Raw genomic sequence first — 12500 nt, forward strand, 5'->3', positions numbered from 1 at the left:
GTTCAACTGCAGTTCTTCGGGTATAAAGGCATCAGCCGGCGCCATTTTCCTCAGTGTTTCTTGCCCCAGATGCCAGGTGCCCTCTTGGATGGCTAAATTTGGATAAATGCCAATGTTTCCAAATAGCAGAAACAAACACATAAAATAAGCATGTATGTACATATATACAAACAAATACACCATAATAGATCCCCAAGCTAGCTGAAGATGGCAAATACCTAGGAGTACCACAGAGGGAAGGCGGGTGGGTAATCCTGACTGCAGATGCATTCCTATCGGACATCTACATTTATGGTAGGTACAAAACTGTACTATGTCCTTCAAGGATGCATCTGCAGTCCTAAATGGGTAGAATACCATAGCCAAACTAGGGGAGGAGGAAAAGAGAGATTATGGTGTAGCTAGGATCCCTTGCAAAACAGCAGTGGCAAAACCTGCTCGGGATCTAGAGTATAAAGGTAAATTATAATGCTTGGCAAATGTATGCACGGAGGTCCAAGTAGCAGCCTCTATAATGTCCTTGGTAGCCACCCCTCGTAAGAAAGCTGTAGTAGTGGCTGTAGCCCTTGTGGAGTGAGGCCTGATGTTCTCTGGAGTTTTCTTTCCGTGGAAGGAGTAACAAAATCTAATGCAATTTCCTATCCACTTGGAGATTGTCTGTTTTGAAATTGCTTTTCCTTCCTTCCTGTTGCATATGCTACCAGAAGCTGGTCAGTTTTCTATTGGACTTGGTCCTGTCCAGGTAGTAAGCGTAATTGTCTATGCACATCCAAGGTATGCAACAGTCTTTCTCCCTGTTCTGTGGGTTGGGGAAGAATGTAGGTAGGTGGATAGCCTGGTTTAAAGACACTCTGGATACCACCTTAGGCATAAATGTAGGATTTGTTCTCATGGACACTCTGTCTTGATGGAAGATCAGGAAGGGTTGCACTGCCATTAATGCCTGTAGTTCAGAGACCCTTCTTGCTGAGGTGATTGCCAGCAGGAAAGCAGTCTTCCAGGATAAGTATTGTAATTCTGCTGTTGCTGCTGGTTCGAAAGGAGGAAGTGTCAATTTTTCTAGCACAAAGTTCAAGTCCCATGCTGGCAATGGTGGTTTCCTAGGAGGTTTACATTTTAATTCCTCTCAGAAACTGCCTGAGCAGAGGATGTGAGAAGACAGGGGTTCAAGCTGTATTCTGCGAAAATAGCTGATCGTGTATCTTGATGGAGGAATAGGACAGGCCTGTATGGAAGAGCTCTGCCAAGTACTCCAGGATGTTGGCTAGGTTTACCAGTGACACATCTTTTCCCTTTGCAGTACTCCAAATGAGATATCTTTTCCATTTTGCTGCATAATTCTTTCTTGTTGAAGGTCTGCGAGTCTCAAGGATAATGTCTTTAACCCTTTGGGATAAATTTAGGTTAGTTGCTCTTATGTAATGTTCCAGGCAGTCAGCTGCAGAGTTTTCAGGTTTGGATGCAGGATGTTGTAGCTGTTCTGTGTTAACAGCAATGGGATCAGGGGTAGTGTCCACATTTGTTCCCGAGACATGCTCCTCAGTAATGGGTACCAATGTTGTCTTGGCCAGTCTGGAGCTATCAGAATGATCCGTGGACGTTCCTCTTTGATCTTCAATAGCACCTTGTGCATCAAAGGAAGTGGTGGGAATGCATATGCTGTCAGGTTTTCCAACTGAAGATAGAGTCCACCTTCCAAGCAAGTGGGTGAGTACGTCCTTGTGCAGAATTTCTTTAGCTGGTGATTGAGTGGGGATGCAAATAAGTCTATTTGTGGTAGTCCCCATTTTCTTGTGATGGCTTTGAAGATGTCGGGTGCAGCATCCATTCGTGGCATCCGTGGTAGTTCTGCTTAATATGTCTGCTAGAATGTTTTCTTTTCCGGTACAAAATTGCTTGCAACTGAATGTTGTAGCTCAGAGCCACATTCCATAGGTCCAGTGCCATCCGGCATAGAGGGTATGAATGTGTGCCTCCCTGTTTGTTGATGTACCACATAACTGTGGTGTTGTCTGTCCTTATCATCAACTGTCCTTCTTGGAGGAATGGTCTGAATGTCTGGATTGCCAATTTTACTGCCAGCATTTCCTTTAGATTTATGTGCAGGTGCAGTTGATCTTGAGTCCATAAGCCTTGTATGCACTTGTCCAGCATGTGGGCCCCCCAACAGAGGTCTGAGGCGTCCGTTGTGATGGTTTGGCTTGGTTGAATGCTGTAGAAGGGCAAACCTGTGTTCGATTGACAGGCCTGAGCCCACCATAGGAACTCTTGCTTCAGGCATGGTATTAGTGGAATTTTGGTTTCTAGGCTGTGTTTGTGTTGAGACCATAAATTCTTCAGGTACCACTGTAGCTTTCTCATATGCAGTCTGGCATGAGGGACCAGAATTATGCAGGATGCCATGAAGCCCAGGGCTTGCAGTACTTTTCTTGCTGTTAGATGGTTCTGCTTTGTTAATGCCAAGAAGTAGAGGAAGTTGTTCTTGTTTTTCTACAGTTAGGAATGCCATCTGCTTTGATGTGTCTAGCTCTGCGCCTAAAAAGGTTATTCTTTGGGATGGTATCAGCCTTGACTTTTTTATATTGACTGTATATCCCAGGGCTTGCAGCAAGTAAATGACTCTTTGTAATTCTTCTGTTAGCTTGTTTTTGTTGTCCGCTTGTATGAGGCAGTCGTCCAGGTAGGGATAAATTTGGATTCCCTGAAGTCTGCAATGAGCGATTACTGATGCCAGGCATTTCGTGAACACTCTGGGCGCAGTAGATAAGCCAAAGGGCAATGCTGAGAATTGATAATGCTCTGATCCTGCAAGAAATCTGAGGTATCTTCTGCAATTTGGTCGTATGGGGACGTGCAGGTATGCCTCCTTGAGATCTAGAGTTACCAGCCAAGACTCCTTGCCCAGCATGGGAAGAAGCTGCTGTAGAGTCAGCATTTTGAATTTTGGAACAATGAGGAATGTGTTTAAAGCGGACAGGTCGAGAATAGGCCTCCATTTTTTCTCTTTTCTTGGTTCCAGGAAGAGTCTGGAGTAAAATCCCTTTCCTTGTTCCATAGATGGTACCTTTTCCACAGCTCTCATTCTTACTAATTGAGCTATTTGTTTTAGAGCTTCTATCTTTTGATTTGGTGGTAGGTTTGGCATTCCACTTTTTCCTGGTAGAGTATGGAAATGAAACCTGTAACCTTGGTTTATAGTTTGCTAAATACACTTGTCCCTTGTGATGTAATGCCAGTTCCTTGAAAATAAGGCTAGCTTTCCGCCTAAGGGTGCTGCTAGCTGTTCCCTGGTAGGCGGTGCCAGAGCCAAGTCACTGTGATTGTCCTGTTGCAGTGGTAGTGGCTGTGTCTGTGCCTCGCTGGTTGTTGCCCTGCCACTGGCGTCCCCTGTAGGCACCCCTGGATTGATTTCTGCCTCTTGAACGCCTATTCCTGCCTCTCTGTGCTTTAGAGGAGTCTGGAAAGGACCAATTTTGGAGGGCCAGTTCCTGCTAAACCTTGGAGGTTGGACCTGTAAGAAGTCTTTCACTGTTTGTACAGATTTTGCCTTCTCTTCCATTTTCTTCAGTACCTGCTGAGCAGGAGAACCAAATAAATTGACCTTGTCCATGGGAGCATCTAATAGTTTTGATTTGACATGGTCCGGCAAGGCCTGTTCTTTCAACCATGCATGCCTTCTGATAACTGTGCCAGTCATGGCTGATCTAAAGGAAGCCTCCAGTGCATCATAGCCGCATTTTAAAGAACGGTTACTAACTTGCTGAATGTTATGCACCATTTCCAGAACATATTTCTTATCTAAAGATTCATCAGAGGACAGTTTCTTAGTTAACTGATCAAGCATAAACTCCTGATATTGGATCATATGAAATTGACAGTTCAAGGCCCTAGCTGACAGAGTAGCAGAGGTGTATACTTTTTTACCCCATCTCTCTAAGGACCTGGATTCCCTTTCAGAGGGAGGGATTTTAGCAGAGGTAGATGCTACTGCCTTAGGCCCCTGGGAGATAGTCTGGGATCTGCAAAGGAGCCTTGTATAAATGGTGATGTGTGTCCGGGACCCTGTAGAACCTATCGGGCTTAGCAGGGGCTGGAGGTAAAGAATCAGGAGCAGTACAAGCATCATTAAATGCATCATCTACAACAGAAAGAACTGGAGGTATAGCTAAAGGCCTATGTTGTGGTAAATGTAAAAGGTCCTAAGCCTTTTCCTGGAGTCTGAGAAATCTTGGCCCTGCCACTGAAATTGTTCCCTCATGGCATGTAAGGTTTCCCCAAAGGAAAATTCCTCAGGTGGAGAGGCAGAAGGAATCGACTCTTCAGCATCAGAGTCTTCGTAAGGAGAATAAGGAGCCTCTGGAGGGTCTGTATTGTCTGAATCATCAGAGGAATCATCCGTGGACACTGGCTCAGGGGGCTCTGCTCTAGGTCTCTTCTCTGGAGGTGGATGAGAGGCCCTGTCTGGATGAGGTTGGGATCCCCTTATTAAAGAAATGAGATCCTCTGCCAGAGAAAGCATTTGGGAACTGGAGCTGGGCCTGTGAGAGGGGGGCTTAACAGGCACAGTCTTAGTAGCTTTAGCTGCTTTAGCCCTGGCAAAAACCTTAATGGACATGGCTGCAGGAGGCCTAGCAGCTCCACGTGCAGGGGTTGACATATCCAAGGGAATAGTGTCCGATAATTCCTGAGAAACCACAACAGCAGGTTGGATTTCAGAAGCCGATTCTACCAGGTTAGAAGAGGCCTCGGTAGAAGGCATGGTTTCGGCTGAAGAAAGAACCGCTTGCTCGGTTTCGGCCGAAACCGAGACACTCGTGGTTTGCTTAACCGCGGTTTCGGCCGAAACCGCGGACCCATGATGTCGGTCCTTTTCTTGCGTTTTGGTAATTTGTGTAGTCGGAGGATCCGGCGGCATAATATAGGCAAAATCAGAGCCGAAAAACTGCTCAGCAAACTCCGACCGGCGTCTAAGCGTCCGTCGGTTAAAAAGCACAGGCTAGACAAGCTGCTACGTCGTGGTCTGGGCCTAAACAAGGTAAGCAGTAAGAGTGGAAATCTTTATGAGGGATTTGTTTCCCACAAGTTAAACAGTTATTCACTTTTTCTGACATCGGCTGAGGCAAGAAAGAGTCCCCAACGGGGTACTTAGCTTTTAGAAGTCTTGAAGTAGTATTCGGTAGTAGTAATCTCTGGATCTGACCGACCCGGCACTTGCGAACAGCTTCTGCTTGGGCAGCGGCAAGAAAGACTGAGGAAAATGGCGTCGGCTGCTGCCTTTATACCCGAAGAACTGCAGCTATGACGTCGGGTGAAGTGCGACACCAGCCAAAGCCAGACCCAGACTTTGGAATCCGGCCGACCAAAGGGCTGCCTGACGACAGGACAACCCATTTGTAAGGACTGCAGATGCATCCTTGAAGGACATCCTTCTGGAGCGCCTGTGAATTTTTATGTGATAGTACGCATCCTGAAGGTCTATTGAGCACATCCAGTTGTCCTTGCCCAAAAAGGATAGAATGGACTGAAGCGTGACCATCCGGAACCTTGACTTCTTGACAAACTTGTTTAGTTTGCTGAGGTCTAAAATTGGTCTCCAATCTCCCGTCTTTTTGGGAACCAAAAAGAATCTTGAGTAGATTCCGGATCCTACCTGGTCTGCTGGTACTAGTTGGATGGCTCTTTTTGCTAGGAGCTTTGATACCTCCAGCTTTGCCAACTCCCTTAGACCGGGTGAAACGTCCGGGAGGGACTGATGAGGAGCAAGACATCTCACGAAAGGGATATTGTAACCCTCGGATATGATCGACTGTACCCATTTGTCTTGAAAGGAGCCAGGCTGTTGGGTACAGCGACAATCTTCCCCCGACTGCCTTCAAGGGTGGACAGTCGGGCAACACCTCAGGGATGCTGGAAGGGTTCATCAGAGAGAGGCTCTCTGCTGCCCTGATTCTGCGGACCCCCTCTGCCACTAGGGCGGCATCTATTGTTATTACCCCCTCTGCCTCTGGGGGTAAACTGACCACGTGCGTCCGGCATGACTCCCTGAGATTTACGGAACCACATTTTCCCTACCTTCTGACCTTTGGGATAGGGTCTTGAAGGGGTGGAGAAATGGACTCCTACGGCAGAAAGAGTCTTGCCGTCTTGCTCACACCTGGTCAATGTGTCCTTCACCTGAGGCCCGAACAAAGCCGAACCATCGAAGGGAGTATTAGTGAAGGAAGCCTTAAAGGGGTCCGCAAAATTACAAAGCCGCATCCAGGACTGACGCCCAAGTGCCACTCCTGTGCCTGCGGCTATACTCGCCCCATCGGCTGCATAAGTAATGAGCCGCATGGAGGAGTTAGTTATAGAATTTAGGATTCCGAGCTGTGAGGCAATCTTTTCTTGAGCCCCAGCAGCTGACGGATCCTGAACTACCTCACCTAGTTCCTTGAGAATCTCTCTCTGAAGCCGGGTAAAGTGACAGAGATAGTTCAGCGAGCGCATAGCGAAGGTCGCTGAAGAAAACATCCGCTTACCGTACCTATCCATGGTCCTAGAGTCCTTGTTAGGAGGATGGACAGGTACAGAAGGATCGGCAAGTTCCTTCTTGGTGGCAGCCGCCACCACCATGGCATCAACAGGGACACCCCTTGGTGAGAAACTGTTTGTCTGCGGGGGCCGTGATGAATTTAGAAGGCCTCCTGGGGACTGGTTCCACAGAATCCGGGGCCGCCCATGCCTTCCGAGCCACCACTTGCATGAGCGGGTCCGAAAGGCTGAGACACCCAGGAGGTGGAGGGTCGAGATCCAAAAGCTTCCAGGTATACAGACTCATCCTCGGAGGGATTAATGGAAGGCCAGTTCCCCCTCTGCTTAAGGAGTTCCAGGATGTCTGAAAAGGAGACATCCTCAGAGGGGGACCATGGGGAACCCTCCGACTCATCTAAGTCGGTATCTGATGTCGTAGACTCGGGGGAGTCTGTGTGCTTCCTCTTGCACGTCCTCTTACGCGGGGGTTCTCCGGAAGGATCAAGAGAAACCTCGGAAGAGGAAGTTCTTCCCAATGGGGAAACCTGGGGCGATGGATCTCTGGGTCCGGGAGCAAGAGAATGGGAAGAGACATCAACAGGCACCGAAGAGGGAGGAGCTAATGGAATTGACCGTTGACTCAGCTCCGGGGCTAGAACACTCCTCATCACCTCAAAGGCTCCCCTCCCAGGGAGGCCAGAAGACTCCCGCTCCGAAGAGACAGGAATCCCCGGTACCGCCGAAAGAGAAGGCTCCGAGGCCAATGTCAGTGCCAAGCTCACCAATGCCGAAGCTCCAAGAGGGAGAGCAGGGTCGGACAAGGGTCCGATGCCACTCGCCCCCTCGGAGCCGACAAGGGAGACTCGACGACCGGATCCCTCAAAGGAAGGTCTCATAGAGGAAATCGGAGGCAGCCGAGGAAATATCGGTTCCAGCGCACCCACGGTCAGCGTTCGAGCTCCGGCTCCGAACTCTGAAGGAGAGTCGGAGGAGGAATTTCAGGGGGATGAGGGATAGCGGTCGTCTGCTGAGACAGGCTATGGAGCATCTGGGCCAGTGCCTGTGACTTCAGCAGTCTACTTACCACCCTCTCCAAGTCATGGTCTGACAGCCTGGAAGACCTGGAAGATCGACTCCGATGGCTTCGCTCCGAAAGTAGAGGAGATCCCGGAGCGTGCTCGACTCCAGGAAGGGACCGAGATCTCTTCTTGGAAAGAGCCATCGGAGCCAAAGACCCTTCGGTTCCAGATGGAGCCGACAGCTTATCGGCACCAGTCCTGGTCAAGGATACGTTGGCTCTGGCCGGAGCCGACATCGACATAGGTGCAAGTGTATCGGAGCCAGGCGGCACCGATACCACCACCTCAAAGATAGAAAGATCGGCTCCAGCCGGAGCCGATCTCTACTCCGAAATAGTCGGAACCACCGCCGAAGGCATAGGAGCCACAGCCTGGGCTTTAGGTGGCTTAGAGGGCTTTGCCGACCCAGTCTTGGTCGGGGAACCCTCTGACTTCAACAAGCCACATAGAATTAATTTATTTCTACGTTCTTGCAGGACTCTCTGGCTGAAGGAGTGACAAATAGCACAGGAGTCCTGCAGGTATAAAGGCCCCAGGCAGTACACACAAGAAGTGTGACCGTCTGTCAGAGACATTTTCTGACAGCACGAGTCACACTTCTTGAAGCCTGAGACCTTTACTTCTTTTGACATTGTATGCCAACACAAAAAACACACACACACACACACACACACCAGTCACACAGTTAACTAATAAAGGTGGAGAAAACTGACTAAGACACACAGACTTCCTGACAGAAAAATAATAGAAGGGAGGCTTAAGGCCTGAAGGTAGGAAAAACTATCCCTAATACAAACAGAAAGGTAATATAGGGCAAGATAGGTAGGTACTTAGTTAACTCTAACTGCTAAGAAAAGGAAATAAGGAAAATGGAAATTTTCCTGACTGACTTTTAGTACAAAACTACTAAATTTTACCTGAGCTGGTAAAAGGAGACCTCTTCGCGAAGCGGCAAACGAGATCTGGGGTAGTCACGCCTTGCATCATGGGATATAGGGTTGCCTCGAGCTGGTAAAATTAGCTCTCGAGCTTAGCAAGTGCAGAATCGGAGCCGAGGATCGGCTCCGAACCCATCCAACAAGAATGAAGGCGAGTTTGACAACTTAACATCAATGCATTAGCTGGCCTCAGCAATCAGTCTACTTAATAGCCTGCAGTACAGTTGTAAATAAGCATACTTCCACTGGGTTATTTCCCCTTACCTTGCATCTTGTGGAGCATGAAATTACAAAAGCAATGACTTCTTTCCAGCAAGATTTGGGCCTGTACACACCAATGTAGGAGAACATGGTCCCTTTTATGTTCTGCAACAGTACAAACAGTTGTTAGTCCTTGAGCTGAAACTCTGTGACAGAGGGTTTTTTGTGCAAACAAGTAGCTCCTTCTCTACATAACTTGACAAAGTATAAATATCTTTAGAAAAAAAATTACTATAGATTGTGCAACAGTGATTACCACTGTTCCATTCATGAGTAAGCACAGAATGAATTATAAACATACAATTAAAGGATGCAAGAAAAATATGAGACATTAATTTATTTAAGAAAAGGTCTTTAACAGGAAGCAAAAATACATGCTGAAGAAAAATATTCAAGTATTGGTAGTTAGAAAATGACACAGGAAAGGTAACTGCCTACGGTGATAAAAGCACACCTTTTTTGTATGTATATACATACATATGGAAAATGCAATTAATATAAGCAGCTTTATGCAAAAAAGAAACCATGAACAATACAGTCAGTGAAAAATAAAACACTGATAAAAAATCAATTAATAATTATAGAAATAATGACTCAGAGGCTTTTTCACAGTAAACAGTAAATGAATGCAAGCTACAAGAATACTTCTGAAAACTACTGTTAAACTGTGAAGTAACCAGAAACTAATGAGTCAGCTTCCTGATATACTGCCATATTGGAATGATGCATGCATGCAAACAGCAGCTACAAGATGAAAAAAATGTAAAACAGCTGCATATAACCAGGCTGGTCAGAATGTCACAGATATAATATTTCACTAAATATACAACATAACACTGCCTAAGAAACAGCATGTCAAGAACAATTGTATGCAAGTTAGTTGCTTCAAAATCTCAGTAGTTGTAGTATTAAACCTTAACAGAAAAATAGGAAAGATTACGTAAAGCTGAAGACAGTTCAGTTGGGCAAGTAAACTTGCCTTAGTAAATGTTCACATGATCACTGCTGCAGTAGACTAGGCTATATAGGTTATATCATACATAGGAAACAACAGCCAGCCAGGTTCCAAAGGTTCCACTCGCCCAACTAGTTAGTCAGCTCGAGCTAAGCTAAATAAAAGTAGAATTTGGACACCATCCCCTTTGGCACATTCATGCCAACAGAGAGTGGGATGCTAAGCTCACACAAGGCAATGCTAGAAAAAGAAAACAAAATATATGTCCACATCCTGGCAAAATATTTACTGGGGATGTCTACTACATCAGCCTACTGTTATGGAAAGTGTATTTGCACAACTCTACTATGTTCATCATAATTAACACAGCTCCAATAGCCTAAAATGTATGGGTACTTTACCACAGTTTACAATAACCGATAGGAGGAAGGATAAGGGTCCAGGAGCAAAAGCAATGCCTGCCCTAGACCTGGAGATGGACTGTAGTTTACTGTAGGTTGTACAGTATGCACAGAGGACCAAGTTGCTGTTTCTAGAATCCAACCCTTTACAAAAAGCAACACATGAAGCCAAGGCCCTAACAGAGTGAGCTATGACCTGGGCTGGAATAGTTTTGTTGTACTGGAAATAACAAAAGGCAATAGACTGCTTTGACAAAGGCTGTCAATTTCTTGTGAAGGTAGGAATAAAAGGAACAACTGATCAGAAGTTCTGAAAAGTTTTGTTCTGACAAGATGATACTGGAATTGCCTATGGATATCTAAGGTATGGCACACTCTTTCTCCCTGACTTTCAGGTTCTGGAAATAATAGGGCAGATGAATAGACTGGCTTAAAGAAAACTCAGATACAACTTTAGGCATAAAAAGGAGGATTAGTTTTCAAGGAAACCCTATTTTTGTGGTAAATGAGAAGGATGATGCACCATTAAATACTCTTCTTGCAGAGGTCAGAGCAATAAGTAACACCAGTTTTCCATGTTAAGAACCTCAAGTCAGCCTGACGACTTGATTCAAATCGAGCAAGACAATTATATTTTCTAACATAAAATAAAGATTCTAAAGAGAAGCTACTGGTTTTCTGGGGAGCTTTTTATGCAAAACCCTATTCAAAAACATTTTTACAGAAGACTGTTATTGAAAGTGGGGGATCCATGGGCAGACATGATGAAATTGCCAAAAATGAACCTTGAAAGAGTAGTAAAACAGGACTGCTACACTCACATATCCTGAAAAAAAAACAGTGAAACACTAACCATGAATGGATGCTCATTCTTCTCTTGCCACAACTAGAAAACCTTTTCCATTTGCTAATATACGGTTTTCCAGTCTACATTAACACCTGCACACCTACAGAAAACAGGTGCATAAAAAGTATTAAAACCCTATCATCTTGGCAGTCAATTGCAGTTGTTTGGGGTCTGGATGTACCAAACACCCCTTATCTTGTATCAGTAAACTCCAGTCTATGAGGAAGCTTGTGATAATTGCTCCTGGCCATGTCTATAAGAACCACTGCTGCCTGGGTCAAAAAGGAGTCACCACAATCTTTAGGGAATCCTTCTGAATCTTTAGAAGTACCATCACTGAAATCAGTGGAAAGGAGTAAAGAAACATAACTGTCCAAGGAAAAGAAAATGTATCTGTCTTCCAAGCCTTCTTGCATGGAGTCCTGAAATATAAGTTTGCCATTTGTTTACAGTAGAGGCAAAAGGATCTAATTGGTGTGCTCACCCAAAAGTACATCAAATCTTGGCAAACCACCAATTCAGTTTCCATTTATGAGGGTCTGCACTGGTCTTGCTCAGCTTGTCTGCCACACAATTTTGCTCTGACAGGATGCAAGAAGCATGTAAAAGTGAGATTATGCTGTAAAGCTGTATCACTTGCTAAAATGGCTAATCTGCACAAGTGTGTAACATCCAGTTCCCCTTGCTTGTTTATATACCACAAGACTGTGGTGTTATCTGTAAACATGAAGAGTTCCTGGAGACCACAGATGACTTAGACAGTTAAGAGCATTAATAACAGCAAGCATCTTTTATGTCTGTGTGTTTTGGTCTGTCTTTTGTTCCGAAGACCCTGCACTTTTATGCCCATTGATACTACTTTGTAGGCAAAGTCTGAGGCATGTGTTGTGATCGACTGTGCTGGAACAGGAGGGGGGAAATGGGAGATCTGGATTCTGAGAAATTTGATGGCTCAATCACGAGCTCCCTTTTTACAAATTCTAAAACTGTTATGTGAAAGGTCAATGGGTGTAGAATCCTGGAACCATACAGGTTTTAGATACCACTGGATCTTTCCCACATGGAGTCCTGCAAAAATTATCATGAGAATCATGGATGCTATGAGATCCGGAACACTGAAGATTTCCCTGGCTGAGACAAAAGTATCTAAGTGAAATCCCTAGAAATAAATCTAAATACAGATCAGTTTTCTTATGCAGAAGAAAAGCTCTTTATAGTGAGATGTCCAGCAGGCACCCTAGAAAATAATCCTGTGATAAGGAGTCAAAAAGGACTTCTCCTGGAATCCCAATTTGTTTGGGAGATCCCTTAACCAAGGGAGAGATTCTTAAGCAAGTCATCTAATTAAAGAGAAATATAGATGACCTGCAATCTGCACAGTAGCTGGACACCTAATGAGCACTCTTGAAGCAATGGATAGCCCAAAGGGTAAGAGACAGAACTGATTATGTGATCCAGAAGACTGATTCAGGAAAGAAAGATCAAGAACTGGTCTCCAAGAACCTT

General features: G+C 45.4%; 1 protein-coding gene across 1 annotated transcript in view; it reads right to left on the reverse strand.

Annotated features, from left to right (window-relative positions):
- The window catches only part of NSD3 (nuclear receptor binding SET domain protein 3), a 4286093-nt gene that overhangs the window by 3960182 nt on the left and 313411 nt on the right, over positions 1 to 12500 (reverse strand). The window contains exon 2 of the mRNA XM_044084319.1: positions 8795 to 8896. The gene's annotated coding sequence lies outside the window, so the exon portion shown is untranslated. The remainder of the gene's footprint in view (positions 1 to 8794; positions 8897 to 12500) is intronic.

This window comes from Protopterus annectens, chromosome 9.part0 (assembly GCF_019279795.1).
Source record: "Protopterus annectens isolate FY-2018-M chromosome 9.part0, PAN1.0, whole genome shotgun sequence".
Lineage (NCBI taxonomy): Eukaryota > Metazoa > Chordata > Ceratodontiformes > Protopteridae > Protopterus > Protopterus annectens.